The 16065-nt window shown below is 39.7% G+C and overlaps 1 pseudogene across 1 annotated transcript; it reads left to right on the top strand.

The window, feature by feature from the left end:
* Positions 1 to 851: 851 nt before the first annotated feature.
* On the top strand, positions 852 to 2147 carry LOC149555019 (fatty acid elongase 3-like pseudogene; annotated as a pseudogene). Its single transcript, XR_016364447.1, has one exon. The product of XR_016364447.1 is annotated as a fatty acid elongase 3-like pseudogene (transcript).
* The last annotated feature ends 13918 nt before the right edge of the window (positions 2148 to 16065 follow it).

Genomic DNA, 16065 nt, shown 5'->3' with positions numbered 1-16065 from the left:
AAGTACTTGCTAGTTGCCTCCTTGCACAGGCTGCTAGTTCCTTAGTTATAGAGAGGAATTGGTCCACATATTCATTTATCCACTCCATTAAGAAGAGTAGATTTATCTCTGAACGAGCGAAGAAGCTAATGGTAGTAAATCATGCTCTTCGACTTGCGGATCATCAAACTCCAAAGTATAGGCACACTTCAACTTTGCACTGGGATGTTGAGTTTGAGGATGTGACCTGGATAGATGAGGATGAGACAACACCAAGATTGGTTGGGGTTCCATTGGATGAGACTATGCTTCCTGTGGGACATGCTAGTAAGGACGAAGACTTTGATTTTGATGCCATGTTGGTAGAAGAAGAATAGGAGCAACATTTTGCTTCATTTTTCTTAGTTTCTATATTTTGTTTTTTATATTGAACTTAAAATGGTGGTGAAACTTTATGGTAGCCTCTAGCCTTTGGGCATATTTAGATTTCCATATTTCTATGATATTGTTCACTGCTAAATTTATATTTTTGTTCACACATTGATGTGCATATTGACAATTGAGTACTGAATTGGTTTTTATTTTCTAGATGACATTCAAATGGTGTATGTTAAGGTTTTGTAATGTTTAAATGACCTGCTTTGTTCTTAATTTCATATGAATGACATATACTTGCAAATTTCAATATATTTTTAAAATTTTCCATATATAGAAGCCTCGTCCCAAAATCAGCTAAGTATTTTGCCATCCTAGAAACTCGAGATAACATAGGTTATTACTGAATATTGGAAAAAACATAAATTTTAAATTTATATATTAAAAAAAACCAATCAAACCATAGAAAGTATAAAAGTATGAAAAATACTTTTTATAGGAAAACATAATTATCCCAAGAAGAGATATCTTGGCCTTCTATGTAATACGCACTAGCTTTTCAGATCTGCATTCTCCAGAGCCGACAATGTTTTCGTTGTCCAAAAATTTAGGTGGCATAAGATACTGGACTGCAAATCACCCTGCAATCACTCACTTTAGATGGAGCAGCACAACTACATGGGGGGGCTCATGGCAATTTTTATTTACCGGAATGGTAAGCTATCTGCTCCTCATTGCAGTTTTATCGCTCATAATGAAGAAAAAGTCATCCCCAATTCATCTTGGACCCATTCCTGTAATTCATAACATGATTATCTTATCTTTATCGGCCCTCATGGTAGTGGGTTGTTGGCAAGCCGCTGGGGCAGAGATGGAACAGACACGGTGGTTATGGGGCAGAGGGTCATATGATGGTAAAAAATGGATATTTTGTTTCCCGTTGGGTACTCGTCCTATAGGAAGGGTATTTTTTTGGTCATATGTATTTTATCTAAGCAAATTCTATGAATTTGTGGACACCATTATCCTTGTTTTGAAGAAGAGGCCCTTGACTTTGCTACATGTTTATCACCACGCTGTGGTGGTGGTGATGTGTTTCTTGTGGTTAGAGTATTCACAGTCTCTGCAGATTATTGCACTTATCACAAATGCATCAGTTCATACTTTGATGTATACGTACTACTTGTTGTGTAGTATTGGGCACCCTCCTCCGTGGAAGAAACTTGTGACAAATTGCCAGATTCTACAGTTCGTGTTCAGTTTTTTGGTTTCTGTTGTGCTTCTGTGGTTGCATTTCACAGGGGATGGGTGTGCTGGCATGGGTGCTTGGGTTTTTAATGCGTTGTTCAATGCATCTCTCCTGGCCCTTTTCTTGAACTTCCATAGGAAACAATATAGGAAAATGAGAATAAAATCAGGAGTAGCAAGGAAGAGGGAGTGAGAAAATTGGCTGGAAGCAGGTATGTTGTTTGGATTTGGAAATCTGTTCTGTGGGTGTTAAACGCACCTGGGAAATTGCAGGAAAAAGCAATTTGAACTCTACTGTCTGCCTTCCAAATGAGAGAGAATGCAGCTGTTATCAAGTTTGCCGGTGTATTCAAGAATCCTAACAGTCATCTCCTATCTTTTCTATCAAGATTGCCCTTAATGTGGTTTCCTGGTTTGAGCTAATAATTTTCACAAAATTCGGAGTGGTAATGTTATTCCTGATTGAACTTGGGTTGACAAAATATTTTCCAAAACAACTATCTCAATTTAAATAAAAATGTAGCTTACAGATTTTATTGCTAGAAGACGCTTCTAATCAAAATGTGGATTGCAAATGATTTTCCAAGGCGAGAATTTGTTGTTTTGAAATTTATATTCCTTATTTTGTTGGTCTTTGCATTTTTAGTAGGAAAATATCAAGTTGAGCTGCCATTAATAATGAAATCGTTTACAAATCTTGTGCTCATTCAAGAAACAACATGGGAATTACAAGCTTATTCAAGCTGCTTTCGAGTAACCACATAGAAACAACATTTGGAAGACCAAGAGTTACAACCTAGAATCCACCTTTTATAATGAGACAAATACAACCAATAGAAGACCAAGAGTCACAACTGAGAATTCCACATAGATGTCCCTTTTGGGATTTGAACCAGGGTCTCCACAATGAGAACTCATCGCTTCAACCAACTAAGCTAAATGGACAAGTTGAGCTGCCATTATGAACCTGAGTATTTGAAATATGGAGTATTTGGGAATGTTTGACTTTGAATTGCTGTTGAATTCTGTTTTTTATTACCTTGGATTTTTCTAAACAATTTAGTTTCTGAAATGATCAAGGTTTCATCCTTGTTTTTTGTGCATAAAAATGATGATTTATGACGATGAAAAGCACAGGGCTAGCCTTTTTCAGAGTTGTGGGCTGACAGAGTTTGACATGGTAACAATTGAACAGGCTCCATGGAACCCTTCTTAGTTCTATGTTTCCATGTATGCACATTTAATTCTTTTCTTATTTTAATGGTGAATGTGAGGCCCAGACCTCTATAGAAAATGAAAAACACTCATCCATCCTGCAGTTTAGAAGTCCATACCTTTTAATTCCTATTTCAACATTATTCCTTGTTATTTGTTTTGGCTGTAGCCAGATGACATGGGGATATGTACCTATTTGTCAATCCAAAATTGTATATAAGGGCGGATTGCTTCCACCTGACCCAAAAAGGAAATTACAATGTTTCTTTTGACTGCAAGCTATCCTGTTTGAGAACAAAAGCAGTGACATTGTACTAATATAGCAGCTTTAGTTACTCTTGCACAACATGCGTCATCTGGTTATCCCTCTTTTCTGGTTAAAATTTAAGTGTCCATGTAAGCTGCAGCTTCTGGACCTCACAGGAAGTACCACCATCTATCTTTTTATAAAGAGTACCCAATCTCTTTTGCTATCTTGTATTTTAAATTAGCTGTTATTTACAATATAAAAATTCTTTCTACATCATCCAAATCCTAAGTTAATTTGGACATAGTGAAGTGATATGTGGGGTTATATCCTTATCAATGAGTGTGTGCGCACAAAACTCTTTTTATATTATTCAAATCATATTTTCTTGGGCACAGGTGGGATTATATCTTGATCCGTGATGGGTGTGTGTTTTTATGTGTGTGTACGTTCTTGTCATAGTTATTGGGTATGTCCTAATGGGGAGACTGGTTTTGAGAACAGGGGGACTAAGGGCCTAATTTTGGGGATGGCAGCACGGGGATGTCATAAATATATATAGCACTTGAAACACTTAGTTATAAAAAGATGTGTAAGGAATCTGTATAATAATTATTATTACAAAAAAAAACTTTTGCATACTTGTAAACTTTTAAATAGTAAATTTGTAATCACATTGTAGTGATTTCTTTGACCATTTCAATTTTGAACTTTGAAGTGAACATTAATAATGAAAATCACAAATTTGAAATATATACCATATTCAAAAAATATCATAATTATGACTACAAAGAAAAATTTTCAAGTGACAAAATAGCCTAAATTGATTCCCCTAGTCATCTCCAAAGTCCTCATCACTAGAACCTCCAAACCAATATGAAGCTCCTCCTTCATCATTGATCTGTGTTGGCTCCTTTGGCTCTACATTGCATTGTGACGCTGGACTCTTCTTGTATGTAAGTGTGTTGTATTCACTAAGGTGCAAGGCACTATGTACAATCACAAGTTTCTCTGCTCTCCTCGAGGTAAGCCTGTTCCTTTTAATGGAGTGGATGACACAACAAGTAGACTAGTTCCTCCCAGCATTAGAAGAACTAGAAAATTAGGATAGAAAATGAATGGCTAGATTGGAAGTCAAAAAAGGTAGGCCCACATGCCTCTTGTGCAATAGATTCCCTGACTATTTTGGCTTGCTTAGAATAACCCTAAGGGTGAGGAAATTTGTCCACTCAATATGAATGATGCTGGCCCTTGTAGACCTGTACATCTTTTGGATAACCTTCATGAACTCTACCTTCAGCTCAACACCCTATATAGGTGTGATTCTACTAGGCCTTTTCAGGTACCACTTCAGGTTCAATTAATAGATGGCCACGTGTAAGGGAGTGTTGAGCTTTTCCATTTGTGACGAATGATTGGTCAGTGTAGTATGAATGTACTCATACACCTATCCAAGGTTAGGTGCATTGAAATCCCCACATTTGACCACTTGGAAGATTGGAGTACTGATGGAGGTAATATATTTTACATCATCCCAAGAAACTTCACACTTCACCACATCCTTCACCCCCTTTCCATGCTTTGTCTTAGACAAAAGGCCACTGATTTTATTTTGTTGTTTTAACTATTAGTTGCAATGCCTTTTGCAACTCAAGCATGTTGTATGAGAGAATGGAATAAGATGGATATCTAGTCTCTACGGGTTTTAATAATTTTTTCGTAAAGAAGCTCTTGAAGAGTGCAAGTGACATTTGGTGGTTGCAGATAAACATCAGAATGGTTTTAGCATCATTAACAATTGTTTAAATAAAATCAATTTTTCTCATGTCCTTGAATGCATTATTCATGGCATGTACACAAGAAGGAGAACAAATATGTCAATAAGTTGGCTCAATTAATTTCCTTGCAACTTTGCACTGATGGGCCACATTGCCGCTCCTTCTGTCCCAACCTCCACTATAGTATCTTTGAGGATCTGAGACTAAAAATCAGCATCCTTGTGATGCCATGAGCAATCAATAGCTCTAAGAAAATAAGGGTCCTCATTTCATGTAACCGTAATATTGGCAAGTAAATGATGCATATGTCTATCCAACCATCGATGACTATGTTGTACCCACTTGTGACTTATAATTCTTTCATTTTCTTTAGTTTTTCCATTCAAATATTAATCTTTGAATAGTTCTTATCCAAAACTGTGGTCCTCAATTTACTCTCCCTTGGTGGGATATATGATGGTCCCACCTTTTTTATTTTTAATACAACCTCTTTATAGTAAGGAGAGTGAGCGGCATGGAATGGAATGTCATTGGCTTCATCTGCCTCATCTTTCAATTGGACATCGAATAAGCCTGCTAGTGGGTTTGGAGCATCTAATGTCACCCTGTGCTTCCCCTTAAGCTCTGCTGCCCCTGAATTAGAAGAATTGGAATAATTACAACTGGCCTTTGCAAAGTTGTATAACTAGAAGTAGAACCTTGTCTTTGATGATCCATTGCCCTTGGTAGCTCAAACTCAAATGTAAATTCATTTTCTTCACCTTATTTCAGCACTATATTTGAGATTTGGACCAACTTCTTACATGCTTATATGCCTTTTACTTGGATATAAAGGAGGTGGGTATTAACTCTAGTAATGCTGCCTTGGAATTTAAGCTTACAAAAGTGGCAATTTGACTATCCAGTGCTTCTATGCCCTACCCTCTTTTTGTATCTTAATTGCAAATATTATTAGAGTGGACCGATCAGAGGGACTGCTAGCATTACTTTGCTATATTTTGGAAGGGCAAGTACATTTGCACTCAAGGAACTAGTGGCCTCACCCTTCTCTGCTTTTTAACTATCATAAGACACATAATCAGATTTAACTTCAATCTTTTCAATATCCTGAGGCTCAGTTTTATCCTCACTCGTGCTGTGAGAATTAATACTCATTTGACATTGTAGTGAATGATATAAAATTTATATGTTTATAGTTTTAAAATTAAAATTTCAAATTATGCATATTGCAGGGGATTAAGAAAGGATCCCTTTTTTTCTTACTCAAGATTGCATGAAGCACACAAGTAGAGGATATTAAACTAGGAATTTTAGTCCTTAACCTTTTCCAAACAAGAATGACATTTTTGTTTTACTTACTTTAGGTCGAGCGAAGCATAGAAATAGAGGATACACACAAGTTATAATTTTAAGTTGACAAAATAAAAAATTTGGACATCTAAAAATGAATAATGAAAATATTGCAGTTTCTTGTTATAAAATAAAATATATTGCATTTCATTCTATTCATTTGCAAAACAATAATAATGAATTTAAAACAATGCAATTTGTAAACCTCCAAGTTCGTTTCCAAATTGTCAACTAAAGTTATTCTTGTATTTATTTATTTATTTATTTTTTTTAGACTGCAGGAATCGGTGCAACACGGCCCCCTATAAACTGTAGTGCGCCTGGTAAACTTTTTAACGTGACCGGTAGCGCTGGCGCGACACGCCCACCGGTACCACGAGGACGGGGGAGACTAGAACCCGTGACCAACCCCTTGCAACAGGGAAGATTTAGCCAACCGAGCTAGGGCCCCCGCCCCAAAGTTATTCTTGTATTAATTATTTATTAGTTACTACATTTTAAACTGAACAACAACAAAAAAGTTATGAAAAATAGTCATAAAGCATACCTACCTGGACACTCAAATAATGCTTTGCATTAGAGTTATGTGAGGATGTGTCCTTGGGTTTACTTGAGCTGTCCCATAAACAGGGATGTCCTGGGGATGCTGGGATGACTTGGGGACTTTCCCTTGACAACCCATACTATTACTGTTTGAGTTTTGATAATTTGGTTGACTTTGTCTCTCATGTGAACACTCAATTCAGTTATTTAACACAATTGTTATATGCTAAGGTTTTGCAGTGTATATATGCATGCTTTATCCATACTTTCATATGAATATTTAAAATTTAGTTTTACCTACATATTAAATTTTTTCTATATTTTATAGAGTCCTCCCCTAGCCATCTCCAACAATGGCTCAAAAATTTGGAGAGAAGGAAACCTGTCCCCTGTCCCTTGTCCCTGAAACTCAGGGTAACATAACTTTGCATCCTTTAATTCAACGGTGAATTGGTATCACTCTTCCTCTTGTTCTTCCATAATCCAAATGCCTTCTCTCTCACTCTTACAGCTTGCTATTGCAACTTTCAACTTTTCTATTAAAAGTTTGGAGTGAGTTGGAGTGAGGCATAAGTGTCTATCTGAAAGTTTTTTGTGAATGTTTAGAGTTTGAGTGGGCCCCATAGACCATTAGGGTTAGGGCTAGGAGACAGTCATTTTTTTAACCTTTGTTTAAGAAAAATGACAATCATGCCTTATGTTAAAGGGGATTCTTGGGAATCTTCAGGGCGTTTGAAGGACTCTTGGGAGTCCTTCGTATATCTTGCGGATGTCCCAGCATCCCCTAGAGTCCCAAAAAACAAGGGGCATCCCAAAAGTGCCCCTCCTGAACCATGAGTTATATATTCAAGTGGATCTCTCAGAACCTTGAAAGACTTAAAATGATTTTCTTTAGCGCTCATGCCAAGCTGTTTTAGAATTATTTGTTGACAATGGCTGTCACATCTTATCAACATACAATCATTACTTGTGCCTTTCCCATCTAGTATATTCATCCATCTAATTTATACCTAATTCTAACCAAGGTCTATAGCTTACATTAGAATATGGAGTACAGCAATCCATCATGTTCTGAGGAAGTACTTTCTATTTAGTCCTCCTTATTTACTCCAGTGATTGTATTGGTTTCCTTGGATGAGAAGTTTTATACAAAACTGCATTATATCTGGTTTTGGGTACACCCAAATGATATCACCAAATCAGGAACTAAACTGTATTGTCAGTTCAGTTGAGAACTTGAGGGGGAATTATTGTTTCTAATGTTGGTAGTTGTTTTTTACTGCCTCTTTTTTGTTAGAAAAGGGAAACAAGTGTCATCTGTTAGCTGTTTTAAATTTTAGAGAGTAAGAATAGAAGTCTTTTTCCTTACCGATGCCTTTTGGGCCTTGGCTGTAAATTCTAACACTTTTGGTTAGATTAAAGGGAGTCAGATGATATGTAAAGACTTCTTCTCTAATAGAAATTAGATCTACATTTCCCACTGGTTTAAGGATAGTTATCTGTGCTTAGTGGCCTTTTGCCACATTTTTCCCAGTCTGCTAAATTTATTTTTTGATCAATGTTGAGGTAGTAACTTGCAGAACAGAGAATAGAGGAGTGTTTGCACCAGTTCAGTATTAGAGCATTCAAAGATGCAGGGAGTAGAGAATCTGTGGGACAGCTTTATCTGTTATCGAGGAGAGAAACAAGAGGCTTTGGCTATAGATGCAGAGGTGGAGTCGTTCCATGGTCTGACACAGAGGATAACCAAGTTAGAACATAAACTAGACAAAGGAAGAGGCAAAAGAAAAGAAAAGACAAGCAAAGAAGGTTGCCAAAAATGGATTTTTGGTTGGGGGAATTACGATGGACGTTGGAGCAAAATGAGATGAGCAATAGGAGATTTGGGAAGCATAACCAACACAATATGAAAGAATGGAAAAAGAATACTGAATAAAAGGCATTCAAGGAGAAGATGAAAAAGGTGGGTGGTATTAAATAATGAGCAAGAGTTGTTTTTAGAGCAGAAAGATGTAAAGCCAAAGACTTGCCAAGAAATAGAACTGAAGAATAGGTCGAATTGCTAGTGGATGGAAGACCATTAAATGTATTCGCAAAAAGTTTAAGAAAGGAAATAGTTAATGCTTAAGACTTTGTTCCTAATGAAGATATGGAGGGTAAATTTGCATCACCCAAAACAAAGCTTGAAGAAGATGGCGTGGATGAAGATGTTGAGAAGTGTTTTAGATATATTATTCAAGGGTTGGTTATAGATTTCCCCTCTCTCACATCATGCGAGGATACCACTCTATTAATAGTCTCCGTATGGTATACTAATGGACTTCACAATCTCTACGAATGCTTTTTTAGATCGAATACCATTCCTCCTATCTTCTCTTGTAGGGTATTTTCCTCCTCATCTCAGCGCTTATTCTACTCGGAAGTCTGTAGTCCTTTTTGGTATTTAATGCCTTGCCTTCTATCTTCTTTTGTAGGGTATCCTCCTTATCATAACTCCAGCTTAGCCTTCTTTCCTTGTGCTCCTCTAGCTTGGATGTCACTTCTCAAATAGCCTCTTACATGGCATTCTCTTTATTGCTCCATCTATGCTACTCACAGTTCTCTGGTGCTCCTTTGGCTTGGTTGTTGCATTTACCATCTCCTCCCATAGAACATCCTCCTTATTGCTCTACTAGCTTCTCCTCTTACATCACCTTGTAGACCTATCACATATTTTATCAACTCGTGGGACTACCACTTTAACCAACCCATTTGTAAGATATCTTTGGGGAAATTTTAACCTTGATATCCAACATGGAGACCAAGTGGTCCGACCACTTGATCGCAACCATGTTGACAAGACATTGAGAAAAATATGTTGATTAATCTAGAATGAATTGCATAAGTCACTTTGTGAATACCAACAATATTATATATTCATTGGGTTATCTCCAACATAAAGTCACAAGTACATAGCATAAACCTTGAGGTTGCTTGATTTGATCATACATTTGCCAAATTTTTTATGGCATTTGAAGTTTCCTTGTTTAAGAGAGGATAGAATACTCGGTATTTTATTCTGCATGTTGGAGTGGTCACGACTCATGCATTGACAAGCAGCACTCAACATTTTGATTGCAAGGTCATTTACACTACGATTAGGAATGTTGCATCACCTCCAACGGTATAAAACAATACAATATATTGTTGTCAATTGATATGATGTATACATTCTACAAATAAAGACATTAGAGCTCCCAAATCACACATTTTCTCAAAAAATAAAAATGAAATGAAGTCTAATACCTACCATATGATAAGAGATAGAGAGTATATACTCTACTGGATTCTCCGAGGCTATGAATTCCCAACAATAGTTCAATGCCACCCAACCATGTAGATTCCTTAGCCTCCCCCCCCCGCTGCTACGAAAGTGGGAGACAACCACAAAGAGTTGGAGAAGCACACCAACACCAGATCTCAAGTATAGTTCAACATAGTGTCATCAAGAATGCATACATGAAGAGTAAACAGCCATCATTCAATACATACACATGCCAATAACATAATCACAGTATGTCACCAAGTAACCACGCACAAAAGAATTGTTTAAGATCATCAAGAATACAAAGGAAACATTGTAGAAGGAATAAGATACATCCTTTCCAAGATTAGAAAGAACACACAATAGGTCGCAAAAACCCTATGGATACAATCCATGGTACAAAAGGAAGAGAGGGTTGTCCTAAGTGTTAGAAATGGAGTCTCATCGTGGGTTTCAATTCCTTGAAGGATGAGGAGCATGCCCAATCCCATGGTGGTCTTTAATGGCATTGATATTTGAGTGCAAGTTGGCTCCAAGATAGAAATTGCAAATTGTCATGCGTGTCCTTCATTATCCTTTCTATGTATCCTCATGGGCATACAAAAGTGTCTCATAGATTACGTAGCATTAATGTTTACATGTTTGATTCCCCACTGATTTTAATAATCTAACATTATCCTTTCATTACTACAATCTCACTCAACATAAAAGTGGACAGGTGCAAGAGTCCACTCCATTCTAACCTATGATTCCTCAAATCCTCAACTTAATAGATAAAAGCACATGATCACAAAGCATAGAGATCGAGGTCCAAAGAACTATTTGATCTCCCCATCCCATTTCCATGCGACACATGTCGTCGGTAGAAATTGTGTATCAGCCGACAGGACCCTTCGGAAAGGAAATTGTGTATCAGCCGACGAGTCCCTTCGGAAAGGAAATTGTGTATCAACTGACGGGTCCCTTCGGAAAGGTTCTTGTTATGTAGCTGACAGGTCCCTTCGGAAATGGTTTGTTATGTAGCGACATGTTGTATGTGGCTGACGGACTTCTTCGGGAAAGTTCTTCGGAAATTATTTGTAACCCCTTCGGGAAGCATTGTAATCATGGGATCTTATCATGGAAGAATAATGTATTGTTTGGCATATGCGAATAAAAAGAAGAGTTTTGCTGTTCGAGTCCGTGTTCATTACCTGTGTGCAATTCTTAATTAACCTATGCGGTAAACATTTGGCGCCGTTGCTCGGTGGACCTGGTATGCAGGCAGGCGGATATGAATTAAATACCGAATCAATTGAACAAAGATAAGAATAAGCTGAAGGAAAAAGAGGACATACGTGATGTGTAGACGGAAATAGGAGTGTGGAAGGGTTGTTGAAGGAGACTCGACAATGACTTGAGTTGGTGGAAGAAGCAAGGGAGGAGTTTCTGAACCTGCATATGCCACGGGAAGAGAATCCTGACAGAAGGAGATCGACTTGCACGGCTCGGAGTGCCGAGGGAGCACGAGCATGGAGTGACCTCTTCGTCTGAGATATACTTCCGGAACGAATAGCTTCGGTTGACGAACCCTCTTCTTCACCAAATAGTGCGGAAGTCGAAAACAACACGGGTGTTGAAAACAGCGCAGAAGCCAAAAACAGTGTGGGTGCAGAAAACAACGCGGGTGTGCGGAACAGCGCGGGTGTCCAGAACAGTGCGGGTGTTGGAAACAACACGGGTGTGTAGAACAACGCGGGTGTCCAGAATAGCACGGGTGTTGGAAATAGCGTGGGTGTTCAAAACAGCGTGAGAGCTCAGAACAGTGCGGGTGCTCAAAACAGCGTGGGAGTGCAAAACAACGCAGGTACACAACAAAACCCTCAACATACAGTAATAATGGTAGGTCCGAAAGAAAAGTTGCCTAAATTTGATGGTGATGAAGCAGCTGATCCCATTCGACATTGTAAAACATGTGAAACGATCTGGAGGGCAAATGGCATAACATATACAAACGAATGGATCTGACAATTTCCCGCTACCCTACGGGGTGTTGCGATTGATTGGTTTACTGATACTGATCCACAAAAAATTAAATAGTTGGGATAACATTAAGGAGTTCATCGCTGAATTTCAACTTTTGTGTGATGATAATAAAATTGTAGCGGAGATATTCAATACCAAGCAAAAGAAGAATGAAACAGTACGGGTCTTCGCCAGGAGGTTGAAGGACTTAATCAATAAAATGGAGAATAAGCTGGCAGATGGGCTCCAGAAAAGATGGTTCATTGAAGGCCTTCACCCGAAGCTGTGGAAAAAGATGAAGATCGTGCCACCATCAACATACAATGAAGCGTACAATCGGGCAATGAACCTCGAAAGTGACCAGAAGACAAAGAAGAAGAAGAAGAACAGCTTGTCCGATTCAGATGACGATGCATCTTCAGGAGAAGGTAGCAGCGATGACGAGGGAAGCAACAGGAAGGTCCGTGCCCTCCAAAAGGATATGATTCGGATGATGAAGGAGTTCAAAAACATGAACAAGGAGACTAAGGGCAATGACCTATGGTGCACAGAGTGTAAGAAAAAAAGCCATACGAAGGGATCATGCTTGAAAGATCAATTTTGTGAGATTTGCCAGATTATGGGACACCCGGTAAAGGAATGCCCTTTCAATTTGAAAACAAGAACACCGTAGCAAGTGTTCCTGACATAGGAGGCATCCCTGTCCGGAGGGAACAGGAACACAAGTACGGAAGGTGCCACATCAGGTGGATACAGAAATAACTGGCGCGGTCAAAACAACAATAGCAATAACAACAATAGCGGCAACAACAATAATGGTGGAAGGAGTTGAATTCAGTACGATGCCAATGGTTGGCCAATTGTTCAATGCCGTGCATGCAATCTATGGAGTCACTTCGCCCGAGAGTGCACAACGACGAACACACCGAAGTTGCTATGTCGATGGTGTGGACCTGGCGATCATGACGATGCTAAGTGCCCGAAGTATGGAGTAAACTTGATTACCGTCGAGACAGACGAGGAAGAAGTTTTGGCAATCCCTCGGAAGCAAGCAAAGCTATACCCTGATCCGACGGAGGAAAAGAAGAGACTGGAGGAAGCACGGGCAGAGATCCAGAGAGCAATGCAGATAGAAACAACACACCTGAAGGACATGCCAAGTACCTCCGTACGGAACTGTGCAGAACAAAACATTGTATGGCAAATATTGCAAGTTGAGATACCCATCAAGTTAAATGATCTGTTGCTCACTATGCCTCAACTCCGTACAACCCTCACAAATATAGTCCCGAGTGCTAAGCAACCTGTAGAGCAAGACAAGGAGAAACAGGAGGGTGCAAGTGCAGAAGATCCGATGCTATTAGCTCTTTCATCCGGATGCTATTCGGCGGTTGTTGAAATGGGCATTCTCGGGACTGTGCTAACGGACACGATCGTGGACGGAGGGTCTGGTGTCAATGTGCTGCCAGAGGATACTTGGAAAAAGTTGGGACAACTAACGTTGTGGCCACCTACCTTTCAATTGTTAACAGCTGATCAACATGGAATCAAGCCATTGGGAGTACTCACAGCGCAACCAGTGACGATTGGAACACAACCATTCCTGTTGAACTTTGTCGTGATCTCATTGAAGCGGAGAGGATATGATGCCATTCTGGGTCGGGGGTGGTTGATACAAGCCAAGGCAAAGCACGATTGGAAGAAAAATACTTTATCACTTGAAAGCAAAGGCCGGAAGTATGTCATCGATCTGCACACTCAGATGGTTGGAGCTCTATCATCGGATTCTGAAGGAGAAGATGATGAGAGGAGGCAGAGTATGGAACTCGATCAGGAGGGAGTCCTACGATTGGAAGGAGATGACGATTTGGATTCAGTAAATGGTCTTTACCACTGGCAGATAGAGGATTATGAGCTCTTTCCAAGTTGTAATATGTTAAGGATCGACGAAGGTAAGAAAGAAGAAGGAAATGAATGTTCGAAGGAACACAGAGAAGCCGAAGGAGGAAATGAATGTCCGAAGGAACACAGAGAAGCCAAAGGAGGAAATGAATGTCCGAAGGAACACATAGAAGCCGACGAAGGAAATGAATGTCTGAAGGAACATGGAGAAGCCGAAGGAGGAAATGAATGTTCGAAGCAACACAGAGAAGCCGAAGAAGGAAACGCGGGTATGACTGAAGCTGAAGGACAGAACATACAATACGAACCTAAAAGAAGGAAAGATTCTACTGTACGACTGCCCCGGAAGAAAGTATTACGTCGAACCACAAATATAGCAGAAAGGTACTAGCAGCAAGGAAGACACATGATACGGTTTGCACAGGCAACAAAGAGGAAGGGTTCAATAAAAGTTGTAGCAGTACAGGGTGAATGTGTTATTGATGGACGGAAGGGGCAGCTGATGGAGGCCATGGTAGCGAACTTCGGGAACAAACTGGGCGATATGGAGATGACACAGAACAGGCGTAGCAGGTTTCAACTCAGACAGTGGAATGAGATCAAACCAGGCAAGTTCAAAGTTAAGTGGGTCGGGCTGTATCAGATTCGGGAAATAGGGGACAATGGAGCAATAGAATTATGAACTTTGGATGGACAGGAAGTGCCTCAGGCGGTGAATGGCTCGAAGTTGAAGGTATACCACGGCCGGAAGACTTCTGCATCAGAGAATGGCCTTCGGGCGATCCCTTCGTTGTTGCAGACCGACGATGCTGATGGGCGAAGGGAAAATTAACTTTGCTATTGAAAAAACTTAAAAAAAAAAAAAAACTTAAAAAAAAAAAAAGGAATAAAAAAGGAAAAAAAAAAGAAAAAAAGTGTGAGAAGTCACCGTACGGATGTCTCAGGTAACCATACGGCTTTTCTAAAGTCATTGTACGGCTTATAATTGCTCACCGTACGGATTTTCTAATGAAGATGCAGTGTACGGGTTTTAAAAGGCTCCCGTACGATGTTTAGCAGGTAGGCTATGTACGGGTTTTATGTAGTCACCATACGGCTTTTGAGTCCCTGTCACCGTACAGACTTTTCAGATGTAGTGTAATTGTACGGATTTATCAAATGTAGTCAGATAGGCACCGTACGGATTTGGAATTTCTTTGTAGGGCTGTGCACAGATTTGGGAGTAGTCATTGTACGGATTTCGGGAGCTAGTCACCGTACGGATTTTGGAGGTTGAGGTTACCGTACGGCTTTGTTAAAAAGCTTGCAATACGAATTTTCTCATATATATGTTATTTTCTGTACAGAATTCAGGAGTCTCAGTGCGGATTTTTTTAAAACAACCATGGTACAGATTTTCCAACATGGTCACCGTACGAATTTTCTGAAGCAGCCAATGTATAGATTTTCAGTATAATATGGTGTACGGGTTTTGCATAAATGATAAATATGGCATACGGATTCTACCTGTTATCGCATTTAGATTTTGAATGGCATTCTAGGTTATTGCATAAGGAATTGGTAGCACAGAAGAGTGACAGGAGGTTTTCTAAAAAAAAAAGTCGACAAATCAAGCCTGCTCAAAATGAGTAACAGAGGATACCAAAGGGAAGGGGAAGCATCAGTGATTGCCAGAAAGAGTGTAGAATTGGCAAAAAATGACAGAAATGGTGTGTTCCGTGCAATTTTGTGTGGGTTTCAGAGTGCTAATTTGGTCTTGGCGGCGAGGGGCGTGCCCCTCGACCCTGCCCTGTATTGCGACAGGGAGCGCACCCGGGGTGCTGCCCCTTGACCCCGCCGGGGGCGCTGACCCCTGGACCCCCAGTCATGGGAGTTTGACTAGTTGAGAAGACTTGGAGCTGCTGTAGGCATGGAGTGTCTGTGTATCAGAGGGGCTGAGAGTAGGTGTTGGCCGTGAGGCTGTCTTGGTGGATGTGAAGAGAGCACGGGAGGAGCTGATCATCCAGTTGGAGGCAGTGCAACGACACTTGGCTCAGGGTACCGAGGAGTTGGAAGCAGAGAAAGCAGCACAGGTGGCTATCAAGGTCAGCTTGAGGAGTCAGTATTGTGTTAGCAAAGGC

This window comes from Cupressus sempervirens, chromosome 5 (assembly GCF_028749045.1).
Source record: "Cupressus sempervirens isolate cs-2001-9-10 chromosome 5, ASM2874904v1, whole genome shotgun sequence".
NCBI lineage: Eukaryota > Viridiplantae > Streptophyta > Pinopsida > Cupressales > Cupressaceae > Cupressus > Cupressus sempervirens.
This window is presented reverse-complemented; position numbering and strand designations above follow the sequence as displayed.